We start from the raw sequence: 14,005 nt of genomic DNA on the forward strand, positions 1-14,005 counted from the left end.
CATTGAAGAACTAAAGTCAAAAGGCAGAATAGAGAGGGAGAGGCAGGGAAGTAAAGTAAAAAGCGTCTACAGTCTTGCAGAATATCTCCCAGAAGGGCGAGCCTTTGGAAGGGGTGTGTTAATCTCTTGTTTTTATAGCCATTCACGAGTGAGTGGAGTCAGATTATCACTTTGTGAGCTAAACAAAGGCACTTTAACAGTCACACAGAGAGGTAAGGCCCCTTGAGGCAGACCATTATGTATGATTAACAAAGGCTAATAATAACAAATTATTAACAAAGGCTAATAGAGTTTTGCCAGAAGAATGCACTGGTCATAGCAAACACCCTTTTCCAACAACACAAGAGAAGACTCTACAAATGGACATAACCAGATAGTCAACACCAAAATCAGATTGATTATATTCTTTTTTATTTTAAATTTAACTTATTTATTTTAATTGGAGGCTAAATACTTTACAATATTGTAGTGATTTTTGCCATACATCGACATGAATCAGCCATGGGTGCACATGTGTTCCCAACCAGAACCCCCCTCCCACCTCCCTCCCCATCCTATCCCCCAGGGTCATCCTACTGCACCAGCCCTAAGCACCCTGTCTCATGCGTCTAACCTGGACCAGTGATCCACTTCACACATGATAATATACACGTTTCAAGGCTACCCTCTCAAATCATCCTACCCTCGCCTTCTCCCACAGAGTCCAAAAGACTGTTCTTTACATCTGTGTCTCTTTTGCTGTCTCGCATATAGGGTCATCATTACCATCTTTCTAAATTCCATATATATGCGTTAATATGCTGTATTGGTGGAGAAGGAAATGGCACCCTACTCCAGTACTCTTGCCTGGAAAATCCCATGGGCGGAAGAGCCTGGTGGGCTGCAATCCATGGGGTTGCGAAGAGTCGGAGATGACTGGGTGACTTCACTTTTACTTTTCACCTTCATGCATTGGAGAAGGAAATGGCAACCCACTCCAGTGTTCTTGCCTGGAGAATCCCAGGGACAGGGGATCCTGGTAGGCTGCCGTCTATGGGGTCGCACAGAGTCGGACACGACTGAAGTGACTTAACAGCATGCTGTATTGGTGTTTTTCTCTCTGACTTACTTTACTCTATACAATAGGCTCCAATTTCATTCATCTCATTAGAACTGATTCAAATGTATTCTTTTTAATGGCTGAGTAATATTCCATTATGTGTATGTACCACAGCTTTCTTATCTGTTCATCTGCCGATAGACATCTAGGTTGCTTCCATGTCCTGGCTATTGTACAGTGCTGCAATGAACATTGGGGTACATATGTCTCTTTCAATTCTGGTTTCCTCAGTGTGTATGCCCAGCAGTGGGATTGCTGGGTTGTATGGCAGTTCTATTTCCAGTTTTTTAAGGAATCTCCACACTGTTCTCCATAGTGGCTGTACTAGTTTGCATTCCCACCAGCAATTTTAAAGTGTTCCTTTTTCTCCACACTCTCTCCAGAATTTATTGTTTGTAGACTTTTTGATAGCAGCCATTCTGACTGGCATAAGATGGTATCTCATTGTGGTTTTGATTTGCATTTCTCTGATAATGAGTGATGGTGAGCATATTTCATGTGTTTGTTAGCCATCTGTATGTCTTCTTTGGAGAAATGTCTGTTTATTTCTTTGGCCCATTTTTTTTATTGGGTCGTTTATTTTTCTGGAATTGAGCTGCAGGAGCTGCTTGTATATTTTGGAGATTAGTTCTTTCCCAGGTGCTTCACTTGCTGTTATTTTCTCCCATTCTGAAGGCTGTCTTGCTTAGAGTTTCCTTTGTTGTGCAAAAGCTTTTAAGTTTAATTAGGTCCCATTTGTTTATTTTTTCTTTTATTTCCAATATTCTGGGAGGTGGATCATAGAGGATCCTGCTGTGATTTACGTCGGAGAGTGGTCTGCCTATGTTTTCCTTTAGGAGTTTTATAGTTTCTGGCCTTACATTTAGATCTTTAATCCATTTTGAGTTTATTTCTGTGTATGGTGTTAGAAAGTGTTCTAGTTTCATTCTTTTACAAATGGTTGACCAGTTTTCCCAGCACCACTTGTTAAAGAGATTGTCTTTTCTCCATTGTATATTCTTGCCTCCTTTGTCAAAGATAAGGTGTCCATAGGTGCATGGATTTATCTCTGGGCTTTCTGTTTTGTTCCATTGATCTGTATTTCTGTCCTTGTGCCAGTACCATACTGTCTTGATGACTAGCTTTGTAGCAGAGCCTGAAGTCAGGCAGGTTGATTCCTCCAGTTCCATTCTTCTTTCTCAAGATTGCTTTGGCTATTCGAAGTTTTTTATATTTCCATACAAATTGTGAAATTATTTGTTCTAGTTCTCTGAAAAATACCGTTGGTAGCTTGATAGGGATTGCATTGAATCTATAGATTGCTTTGGGTAGTATACTCATTTTCACTATATTGATTCTTCCAATCCATGAACATGGTATATTTCTCCATCTATTTGTGTCCTCTTTGATTTCTTTCATCAGTGTTTTATAGTTTTCTATATATAGGTCTTTTGTTTCTTTAGGTAGATTCATTTCTAAGTATTTTATTTTTTTCATTGCAGTGGTGAATGGAATTGTTTCCTTAATTTATCTTTCTGTTTTCTCATTGATACTGTATAGGAATGCAAGGGATTTCTGTGTGTTAATTTTATATCCTGAAACTTTAGCATATTCATTGATTAGCTGTAGTGATTTTCTGGTTGAATCTAAAGGGTTTTCTATGTATAGGATCATGTCATTTGCAAATAGTGAGTTTTACTTCTTCTTTTCCAATCTGGATTCCATTTATTTATTTTTCTTCTCTGATTGCTGTGGCTAAAACTTCCAAAACTATGTTGAATAGTAGTGGTGAGAGTAGGCACCCTTGTCTTGTTCCTGACTTTAGGGGAACTGCTTTCAATTTTTAACCATTGAGGATAATGTTTGATGTGGGTTTTTCATATACAGTTTTCATTATGTTGAGGCATGTTCCTTCTATTCCTACTTTCTGGAGGGTTTTTATCACAAACAGATGTTGAATTTTGTCAAACGCTTTGCCTGCATCTATTGAGATAACTGTATGGTTTTTATTTTTCAATTTGTTATTGTGATATATCACATTGATTGGTTTGTGGATATTGAAGAATCCTTGCATCCCTGGGATAAAGCCCACTTGGTCATGAGGTATGATCTTTTTAATATGTTGTTGGATTCTGTTTGCTAGAATTTTGTTAAGGATTATTGCATCTATGCTCGTCAGTGATATTGGCCTGTAGTTTTATTTTTTTGTGGCATCTTTGTCAGGTTTTGGTATTAGGGTGATGGTGGCCACATAGAATGAGTTTGGAAGTTTACCTTCCTCTGCCGTTTTCTGGAAGAGTTTGAGTAGGACAGGTGCTAGCTCTTCTCTAAATTTTTTGTAGAATTCAGCTGTGAAGCCATCTGGTACTGGGCTTTTGTTTTTTGAAAGATTTCAGATTACAATTTCAATTTCTGTGCTTGTGATGGGTCTGTTAAGATTTTCTATTTCTTCCTGGTTCAATTTTGGAAAGTTATACTTTTCTAAGAATTTGTCCATTTCTTCCAAGTTGTCCATTATATTGGCATATAGTTGCTGATAGTAGTTTCTTATGATCCTCTGTATTTCTGTGTTGTCTGTTGTCATTTCTCCATTTTCATTTCTAATTTTGTTGATTTGATTCTTCTCCCTTTGTTTCTTGATGAGTCTGGTTAATGTTTTGTGTATTTTAGTTATCTTCTCAAGGAACCAGCTTTTAGCTTTGTTATTTTTTCTATGGTCTTCTTTCTTTCTTTTTCACTTATTTCTGCCTAATTTTTATGATCTTGGGTTCTTCACTTCTTCCTTTTCTAGTTGCTTTAGGTGTAGAGTTAGATTGTTTATTTGCCTTTTCTCTTGTTTCTTGAGGTAGGCATGAATTGCTATGATCCTTCCCCTTAGCACTGCTTTTACTGAGTCCCATAGGTTTTGGATTGTTGTGTTTTCACTTTCATTCAATTCTATGCATATTTTGATTTCTTTCTTGATTTCTTCTGTGATTTGTTGGTTATTCAGAAGTCTGTTGTTTAGCCTCCATATGTTTGTACTTTCAATAGTCTTTTTCCTGTATTTGACATCTAATCTTACTGCATTGTGATCAGAAAAGATACTTGGATGATTTCAATTTTTCTGAACTTACCAAGGCTAGATTTATGGCCCAGGATGTGATCTATCCTGGAGAAGATGCCATGTGCACTTGAGAAAAAGGTGAAATTCACTGTTTTGGTGTGAAATGTCTTATAGATATCAATTAAGTCTAACTGGCCCATTTGGAGAAGGCAATGGCAACCCACTCCAGCACTCTTGCGTGGAAAACCCCATGGATGGAGGAACCTGGTAGGCTTCAGTCCATGTGGTGGCAAAGATCGGACACGACTGAGCGACTTCACTTTCATTTTTCACTTTCATGTATTGGAGAAGGAAATGGCAACCTACTCCAGCACTCTTGCCTGGAGAATCCCAGGGACGGTGGAGCCTGGTGGGCTGCCATCTCTGGGGTCGCACAGAGATGGACACGACTGAAGAGACTTAGCAGCAGCAGCAGCAACTTGTCCATTGTATCATTTAAAGTTTGTGTTTCCATGTTAATTTTCTGTTTAGTTGATCTATCCATAAGTGTGAGTGGGGTATTAAAGTCTCCCACTATTATTGTTTTACTGTTAATTTCCCGTTTCATATTTGTTAGCATTTGCCTTACATATTGTGGTGTTCCTATGTTGGGTGCATATATATTTATAATTATTAAATCTTCTTCTTGGATTGACTCTTTGATCATTACATAGTATCCTTCTTTGTTTCTTTTCACGGCCTTTATTTTAAAGTCTATTTTATCTGATATGAGTATTGTTACTCTTGCTTTCTTTTGGTCTCCATTTGTGTGAAATATCTTTTTCCAGCCCTTCACTTTCAATTTGTATATGTCCCTTGTTTTCAGGTGGGTCTCTTATAGGCAGCATATATAGGGGTCTTATTTTTTTATCCATTCAGCTAGCCTTTGTCTTTTGGTTTGGGCATTCAGCTCATTCACGTTTAAGGTAATTATTGATAAGTATGATCCCGTTGCCATTTACTTTGTTGTTTTGGGTTCAAGTTTATAAACTTTTTCTGTGTTTCATGTCTAGAGAAGATCCTTTAGCATTTGTTGAAGAGCTGGTTTGGTGGTGCTGAGTTCTCTCAGCTTTTGCTTGCCTGTAAAGCTTTTGATTTCTCCTTTATATTTGAATGAGATCCTTGCTGGGTAGTAATCTGGGTTGTAGGTTTTTCTCTTTCATCACTTTAAGTATGTCCTGCCATTCCCTTCTGGCCTAAAGAGTTTCTATTGAAAGATCAGCTGTTATCCTTATGGGAATCCCCTTGTTTGTTATTTGCTGTTTTCCCCATGATGCTTTTAATATTTGTTCTTTGTGTTTGATCTTCATTAATTTGATTAATATGTGTCTTGAGTGTTTTGCCTTGGGTTTATCTTGTTTGGGACTCTGGGTTTCTTGGATTAGAGTGGCTATTTCCTTCCCCATTTTAGGGAAGTTTTCAACTATTATATCCTAAAGTATTTTCTCAAGGCCTTTCTTTTTGTCTTTTTCTTCTGGGACTCCTGTGATTCAAATGTTGGGGCATTTGACATTGTCCCAGAGGTCTCTCAGGTTGTCCTCACGTCTGTTAATTCTTTTTTCTTTTTCCTCTCTTCTTATTTCCACCATTCTATCTTCCACCTCACTTATCCTATCTTCTGCCTCAGTTATTCTACTATTGATTCCCTCCAGAGTGTTTTTGATTCTCAGTTATTACATTATTCATTATTGATTGACTCTTTTTTATTTCTTCTAGGTCTTTGTTAAACATTTCTTGCATCCTCTCAATCCTTGTCTCCAGACTATTTATCTGTAATTCCATTTTGTTTTCAGGATTTTGGATCATTTTTACTATCATTATTCTGAATCCTTTTTCAGGTAGACTCCCTATCTGCCCCTCTTTTGTCTGGTTTGGTGGGCATTTATTGTGTTCCTTTACCTGCTGAAATGCAAATCAAAACCACAATGAGGTACCATTTCACGCCAGTCAGAATGGCTGCTATCCAAAAGTTTATAAGTAATAAATGCTGGAGGGGGTGTGGAGAAAAGAGAACCCTCTTATACTGTTGGTGGGAATGCAAACTAGTACAGCCATTGTGGACAACAGTGTGGAGATTACTTTAAAAAACTGGAAATAGAACTGCCTTATGACCAAGCAATCCCACTGCTGGGCATACACATTGAGAAAACCTGAACTGAAAGAGACACGTGTACCCCAATGTTCATCACAGCACTGTTTATAATAGCCAGGGTATGGAAGCAACCTAGATGTCCATCAGCAGATGAAAGGATAAGAAAGCTGTGGTACATATACACAATGGAGTATTCAGTTCAATTCAGTTACTCAATCGTGTCCGACTCTTTGCAAGCCCATGAATTGCAGCACGCCAGGCCTCCCTGTCCATCACCAACTCCCGGAGTTCACCCAGACTCAAGTCCATTGAGTCAGTGATGCCATCCAGCCATCTCATCCTCTGCCGTCCCCTTCTCCTCCTGCCCTCAATCCCTCCTAGCATAAGTCTTTTCCAATGAGTCAACTCTTCACATGAGGTAGCCAAAGTACTGCAGTTTCAACTTTAGCATCATTCCTTCCAAAGAAATACCAGGGCTGATTTCCTTCAGAATGGACTGGTTGGATCTCCTTGCAATCCAAGGGACTCTCAAGAGTCTTCTCCAACACCACAGTTCAAAAGCATCAATTCTTCAGTGCTCAGCCTTCTTCACAGTCCAACTCTCACATCCATACATGACCACTGGAAAAACCATAGCCTTGACTAGACGGACCTTTGTTGGCAAAGTAACGTCTCTGGTTTTCAATATGCTATCTAGGTTGGTTATAACTTTTCTTCCAAGGAGTAAGCGTCTTTTAATTTCATGTCTGCAGTCACCATCTGCAGTGATTTTGGAGCCCCAAAAAAATAAAGTCTGACACTGTTTCCACTGTTTCCCCATCTATTTCCCATGAAGTGACAGGACCAGATGCCATGATCTTCGTTTTCTGAATGTTGAGCTTTAAGCCAACTTTTTCACTCTCCACTTTCACTTATATCAAGAGGCTTTTTAGTTCCTCCTCACTTTCTGCCATAAGGGTGGTCTCATCTGCATTTCTGAGGTTATTGAGATTTCTCCCAGAAAACTTGATTCCAGCTTGTGTTTCTTCCAGTCCAGTATTCCTCATGATGTACTCTGCAAAGAAGTTAAATAAGCAGGGTGACAATATACAGCCTTGACATACTCCTTTTCCTATTTGGAACCAGTCTGTTGTTCCATGTCCAGTTCTAACTGTTGCTTCCTGACCTGCATACAAATTTCTCAAGAGGCAGATCACGTGGTCTGGTATTCCCATCTCTTTCAGAATTTTCCATAGTTTATTGTGATCCACACAGTCAAAGGCTTTTGCATAGTCAATAAAGCAGAAATAGATGTTTTTCTGGAACTCTCTTGCTTTTTCCATGATCCAGCAGATGTTGGCAATTTGATCTCTGGTTCCTCTGCCTTTTCTAAAACCAGCTTGAACATCAGGAAGTTCATGGTTCACATATTGCTGAAGCCTGGCTTGGAGAATTTTGAGCATTACTTTACTAGCGTGTGAGATGAGTGCAATTGTGCAGTAGTTTGAGCCTTCTTTGGTATTGCCTTTCTTTGGGATTGGAATGAAAACTGACCTTTTCCAGTCCTGTGGCCACTGCTGAGTTTTCCAAATTTGCTGGCATATTGAGTGCAGCACTTTCACAGCATCGTCTTTCAGGATTTGAAATAGCTCAACTGGAATTCCATCACCCTCACTAGCTTTGTTCATAGTGATGCTTTCTAAGGCCCACTTGACTTCACATTCCAGGATGTCTGGCTCTAGGTAGTGATCACACCATTGTGATTATCTGGGTTGTGAAGATCTTTTTTGTACAGTTCTTCTGTGTATTCTTGCCATCTCTTCTTAATATCTTCTGCTTCTGTTAGGTCCATACCATTTCTGTCCTTTATCAAGCCCATCTTTGCATGAAATGTTCCTTTGGTATCTTCAATTTTCTTGAAGAGATCTCTAGTCTTTCCCATTCTGTTGTTTTCCTCTATATCTTCGCATTGATCACTGACGAAGGCTTTCTTATCTCTTCCTGCTATTCTTTGGAACTCTGCATTCAGATGCTTATATGTTTCCTTTTCTCCTTTGCTTTTCGCTTCTCTTCTTTTCACAGCTATTTGTAAGGCCTCCCCAGACAGCCATTTTGCTTTTTTGCATTTCTTTTCCATGGGGATGGTCTTGATCCCTGTCTCCTGTACAATGTCACGAACCTCATTCCATAGTTCATCAGGCACTCTATCTATCAGATCTAGGCCCTTAAATCTATTTCTCACTTCCACTGTACTCAGCCATTAAAAAGAATACATTTGAATCAGTCCTAATGAGATGGATGAAACTGGAGTCTATTATACAGAGTGAAGTAAGCCAGAAAGAAAAACACCAATACAGTATACTAATGCATATATATGGAATTTAGAAAGATGGTACAAATAACCCTGTATATAAGACAGTAAAAGAGACAGTGATGTATAGAACAGTCTTTTGGACTCTGTGGGAGAGGGAGAGGGAGGGATGATTTGGGAGAATGGTATTGAAACATGTATAATATCATGTAGGAAGCGAGTCGCCAGTTCAGGTTCGATGCATGATACTGGATGCTTGGGGCTGGTGTACTTGGACGACCCAGAGGGATGGTACGGGGAGGGAGGAGGGAGGAGGATTAAGGATGGGGAACACGTGTATACCTGTGGTGGATTCATGTTGATGTATTGCAAAACCAATACAATATTATAAAGTTAAAAAATAAACACACACACGCAAACAAAAGAAATATATATTAATATATATTAATTAAGTAATATATAATAATTAATATATTATAAATAAATAAAATATATGTAATATGAAATATATTCCTTATCATATTATTTTTTATATATATATATAAGAATCTTATATATATATATATATAAGAACTGAATAACACTGCTTTAGAGCAGAAATTCACACAAAATTGGAAATCAACTATACTTCTGTAAAACCAAAATTTTTTTAAAAAGAGTGGTCAATGGAAAATTGCATCTGTTTCAACTCAAAGAAATCACTAAATAACTAGGAAAGTGCAAAATTTCTTGCCAAAGTGAGACTTCTAACCAGACAAGCATCAGATGTCTCAACACAACAAAGATGGCATAAAGGAAAAGAGTTTTAGAAGACTATAAATTTGGTGCAAATTCAACACAGACTTTTACTGAGAGCAATAGTGCATGCAGGTAAGACAATTTGGCAGGGATACAAATAGTAAAAAAAAAGGTGGATGTTGCTCTCAAAAGGCTTAAAAATTAAAAGGGAAAAGGAACATATATAGCCACAACAAAAGGTCTAAAATGAGGAGAAGATTTAGCAAAATCCAGTTAAATTGTGATAGCACTTTAGATAAGGCAGAGACAGCTCCCGCTTGTGGATCAGGGAAGGTCTTCTTCAGGAAGTGATACCTGAAATAAGCCTGATCGTCTATTCACATCTAAATACATGAAGGGCCCTTGGGCTTAATTTCATTCAGAATTTAAATTATGAATTTTAAAACCTTATAACACAGGATAGAAAAATAATTCTGCAAAATTACATTTAGCTTATATCGACCATTCGGTAGAAATAAACAACAACCAAAACAGGTATAAAAGGAGAGTGGAAAGGTCAACATCACTGTCCTATGTCTACATGTGTCCTGAGCTCTTGAGCTGCTGGAATATCCTTCCAAAGGGAGAAGAGTGCTTGGGGGTTCACAGTGTGTCCTGATGAGCATAGAGATGGAAGTCATTCTACATGGAATGGAGATGAGAAGGAAGGGGCTGATAGATAAGAAGAAAGGGGCTGGGAGAAGGAAAACTGAGAAAATAGAGAGAAAAAAAAAAAATGGGCCAGCAAGTGGAGACTGAGGGAAAGGGTAGGAAAAATGGACACAAAAACTCACCAGTGCTTCCTGAGCCAAAATGCAAGATCTGTTAGGAGTACCAGGGGCACAATCACTGTCAAAATGATCCAACCCACAGAGCAGTGATGATCTGCGGATGGATATGCACACAAGGGTGTCCTCTCAAACTGACCCACTGTTTTACTGCATTTCTGTGCTCTTGATTTGTTATTCAAGTATCTGTCTCAACAATCTCCTTCTTCCCTATTTCCTCTCCTATCCCTCATCAGTGATGACTCCATATAACCTCCTTCCTATATGGGGCTCTCATTTTCAACTCCCATATTTCTTATTTTTATTCCTTTTGTGTCTGGAGTCCCTGTAAAAGGGAAAGTGAAGTCACTCAGTCGTGTCCGACTCTTTGCAACCCAGTGGACTGTAGCCTACCAAGCTCCTCCATCCATGGGATTCTTCAGGCAAGAATACTGGAGTGGGTTGCCATTTCCTGCTCTAGGGGGTCTTCCCAACCCAGGGATAGAACCCAGGTTTCCACGCATTGGAGGCAGACACTTTAACCTCTGAGCCACCAGGGAAGCCCAGAATCCCCCAATTTTTCATCTAGCTCTCCTGCTCTACTTGAGGACCACCTATTCCCATCCCAGCAGGGCTCCAGTTCTTCTTCACCCCAGTAGAGGATGATGTTCTGGCCTCCTAGACTGCTGTGCCTCACCTGGCAACTCAGGCCAGATGCCTCACTGGCTTCCACATCCGAGGAAACCCGAAAATACCATGTCCCATCAGCTTTAGCCAAGACATCACTTTTCTGAGTGCCCTATTGCTCATGCTCACCCCACATCCACATCACCCAAATGGGCTTTGGGTAGAAGCCAGAGGCATGACAAACCAGCAACAGATGGACAGGGCCAGGACTGGGACCAAGGGAGAGCCAGGCCTCTTGTCTTACTGCATAGGACAGAGAAAATAGTCAGATGAGGACTCTAGTCCAGACTCAGAGGTTCAGAGCTTCATGTCACTTTAGATGAACATACTTTTTTCCCACCGTTAGCAGTCATCACCCATTATCCCCTCCCCTACTTGGCTCCTTGTTAGGAAGATGAGGTGTGATTTTAGCAGAAAAAAATTTGTGGAGAGAGGGTGCAGGACTGACCTCATCTCTGGAGATATGCCTTTCCTGCCTCAAGAAGACCCAAGAGGAAACATGGGCAGATGTCATTCAGCAGCTTATGTATTTCCTGGGTGTGTCCGTAAAAGCTGAATAGTCTGCTGACCAACATGACTTGTCTGGAAGCTCAGCAGTTCTGATCCTTGATAAGCAAACTACACAAAGTCTATTGAGGCTTCACCAGCATGCAACTCACAGCCTTCTGTTATCTGTATTTCAAAGGGATCTAGGGAAGAGTAGTTACCAATCAGAGAAAAGAGGACAATAAAAGGAAAAAGCAAATCAAAAGATGATGGAAGCAAAAATAAGAAGTTTAGAAGATTTGAGGAAATGAAGCAAGATTGGCTTGAGAAAAGTTCAAAGAAAAGGAAATTGGTGGTAGTTAGAAATTGAGAAAGAGATGAATGGCATGAGGAGAAGTGTTTGAAGAAGGCAATATAAAGAATGTGGATAATAGATAACAATATAATAAGGAAGGACTTAGTGTGAGACAATGGGGAGTATAATAATCAAGAGTGAGTGGAATGCAATAGGTTATATTGAGTGTGTAAAAAGAGATGGCTGAAGAGATTGAATGGGGAGGAAAGTCACACTTTAAGGAGTCCATCATAGAGTGAGGAAACTGAAGATATCTAGTCAGAGTCGAGTGAAAGGGGCTGTCACAGGTAACCACTGTTGGAATATAATAAATCACAAGCCAATGAGAGGGAAATGTATAAGTAAGTAGCAGAAGCCTTGAACATTATGGGAAGACAGGATCTGGATTACATCCCTTGCCCAACTGCTCTTCCATGGTAGGGAGAGGTAAGATTCAGAATTGAGTGGAAATTGATTGGAGGATGTATATTAGAGAAATAAGAAACTCAGAGATACACACACACACCTCGCACTGTACCCCCAATCCCCATTGAGGGAACTGAACTTACATTCAAGTTGCCATTTATTGGCACTGTTGTAAAATACCTGCAAAACTATAGTGAATCTCCTGTGAGACACACTTTGCAGTTCTATTAACTCATTGTTGAAGTGGCCCTTGGACCAAGGCCAAAGGTAAATGACTGTGTGAGAGCTGCTTTTCCAGCCATGAGTCTGCAAGTCACCCAACTAAGCTGAGCCCAGACTTTGTACCCAGGGATGGTGGTAAAATCATAAAATCCAAATGTATTAGAAGGAGATTGGCTCCTGGAAGCCTGTGGGAAAAGAACAAAGAGAATGAGAAGGGACATTGGGAAGGAGAGAGAATGGAGAAAGAAAGGTACCAAAGAGGGGAAACTTGGTATATAATAGAAAAGGCAAGCCATCGATATCTCAGTGGACATTTGGCTGCCCCAGGGTTCCAAGAGTTAGTTATACGCAGCCTTCAAGAGAGCACAGAGACCTGGAGTCAGGGATACTTAGAATGGAACTGGGCTGATAACTCTCAATCTCCAGCTTGGGGAAACCATTACACAGGCACACATGCATGCACGCATGTGTGCACGTGTGCGTGCGCACACACACACACACACACACACACACACACACACACACACACATCTTCCTGGATAAGAGCTCTTACCCTCTTCATTGTCACCACCTGGGAGGAGAGTAAGGAACAATGAAAGTTGCAGAAACAGCATCTCATTTGCAGATGTCCTTTCTCACAGAAAAGTAGGTCTTTGATTTCTGTTCTAAACAAACCTACCCCAAAACACCTCTGTTCTGACTTCCTCTTCCTGCCAACAGGCAAACCTTTCCTTTACTCCCTGACTGAAAAAAGAAAGCTTGCTCCTTCCCTAAGCCCTGGACCACATACTCAGATATTCATTTCCCTTCCAGTTCTGATACTCCTCTCTGGATTCCAGTTTCTCTCCTTGTCACCAACATCCATTCTGCTCACCTTTCTATAATTTAACTGCTATGGACCAAATCTTGTTAGAAAGTCAATGTATTTGTAAGGCCTCTTTTCTCATTCATACAATAAAAGAATGAAACTAAACATCTTCTTAGCATCAAATCTAATACTCTCATGCCCCTGCTCTTTTCCGTCAGTTAGTCTTTCGCTTGCTTTTCTGAATATTTCCTCAAATATTCTCTTCCTCTTTCTCACCTTCACCCCACCTCATTCATATCTCTGACTTGTCTTGGTTCCTTTATTAGCTTTTTCAGAATCCCCTATGAGTTCTCTGAGAAACAGTATAAACTGATACATATTCTTCATTATTCTTAGGGAATAGCCAGTAGCCATCACAAAGACCACAGAAATATTGAAACATGTAAAGAAAAACCTCCTCTATTTGACCTATATGGACATATATTCACTCACCAAAGAATCAGTTAGCCTCTGCCTAAACCAAACGTCTATTACACCTGTGAATTGTGTTATGTAGTGGCTGAAAATACAATCACTTTATTCAAGGACGTTTTAAATTCCTTGGGAGAAAAAACATCTAAAACAAGAATTGTAAATCTTGGTGTGCTGAGACTTATTATAAAGTATAAACTCTAAACAAACAACAACAAAGTCCTTGAAACATTTGCCAAAATGGTGGCCCTTAACTCTTTTGTTTACCCAACAGAATCTTGTCTTCAGAGATTGCCTTGAGGTATTTGAACTATAGCCTGTTTAAAAAATTGTTTTCACTGAATAAATTTGAAAATCTAATGGACTTTATTCGATGATTCATGAATTGGGCAGCATTCTTTCTAGCAGATGGAAGGGTATACAGAGGAACAGTTTAAAATGGAGGGTTTTTATAGGAAGAAAGGTGGTGCAGAGGAGCAATT

The 14,005-nt window shown here is 39.6% G+C and overlaps 1 pseudogene; it reads right to left on the minus strand.

Annotated features, from left to right (window-relative positions):
* Positions 1–12,858, minus strand: part of LOC129655887 (T-cell surface glycoprotein CD1a-like) — a 42,228-nt pseudogene extending 29,370 nt beyond the window's left edge.
* Positions 12,859–14,005: the final 1,147 nt, after the last annotated feature.

The sequence above is a fragment of the Bubalus kerabau genome, chromosome 6 (genome assembly GCF_029407905.1).
Source record: "Bubalus kerabau isolate K-KA32 ecotype Philippines breed swamp buffalo chromosome 6, PCC_UOA_SB_1v2, whole genome shotgun sequence".
In the NCBI taxonomy this organism is placed as follows: domain Eukaryota; kingdom Metazoa; phylum Chordata; class Mammalia; order Artiodactyla; family Bovidae; genus Bubalus; species Bubalus kerabau.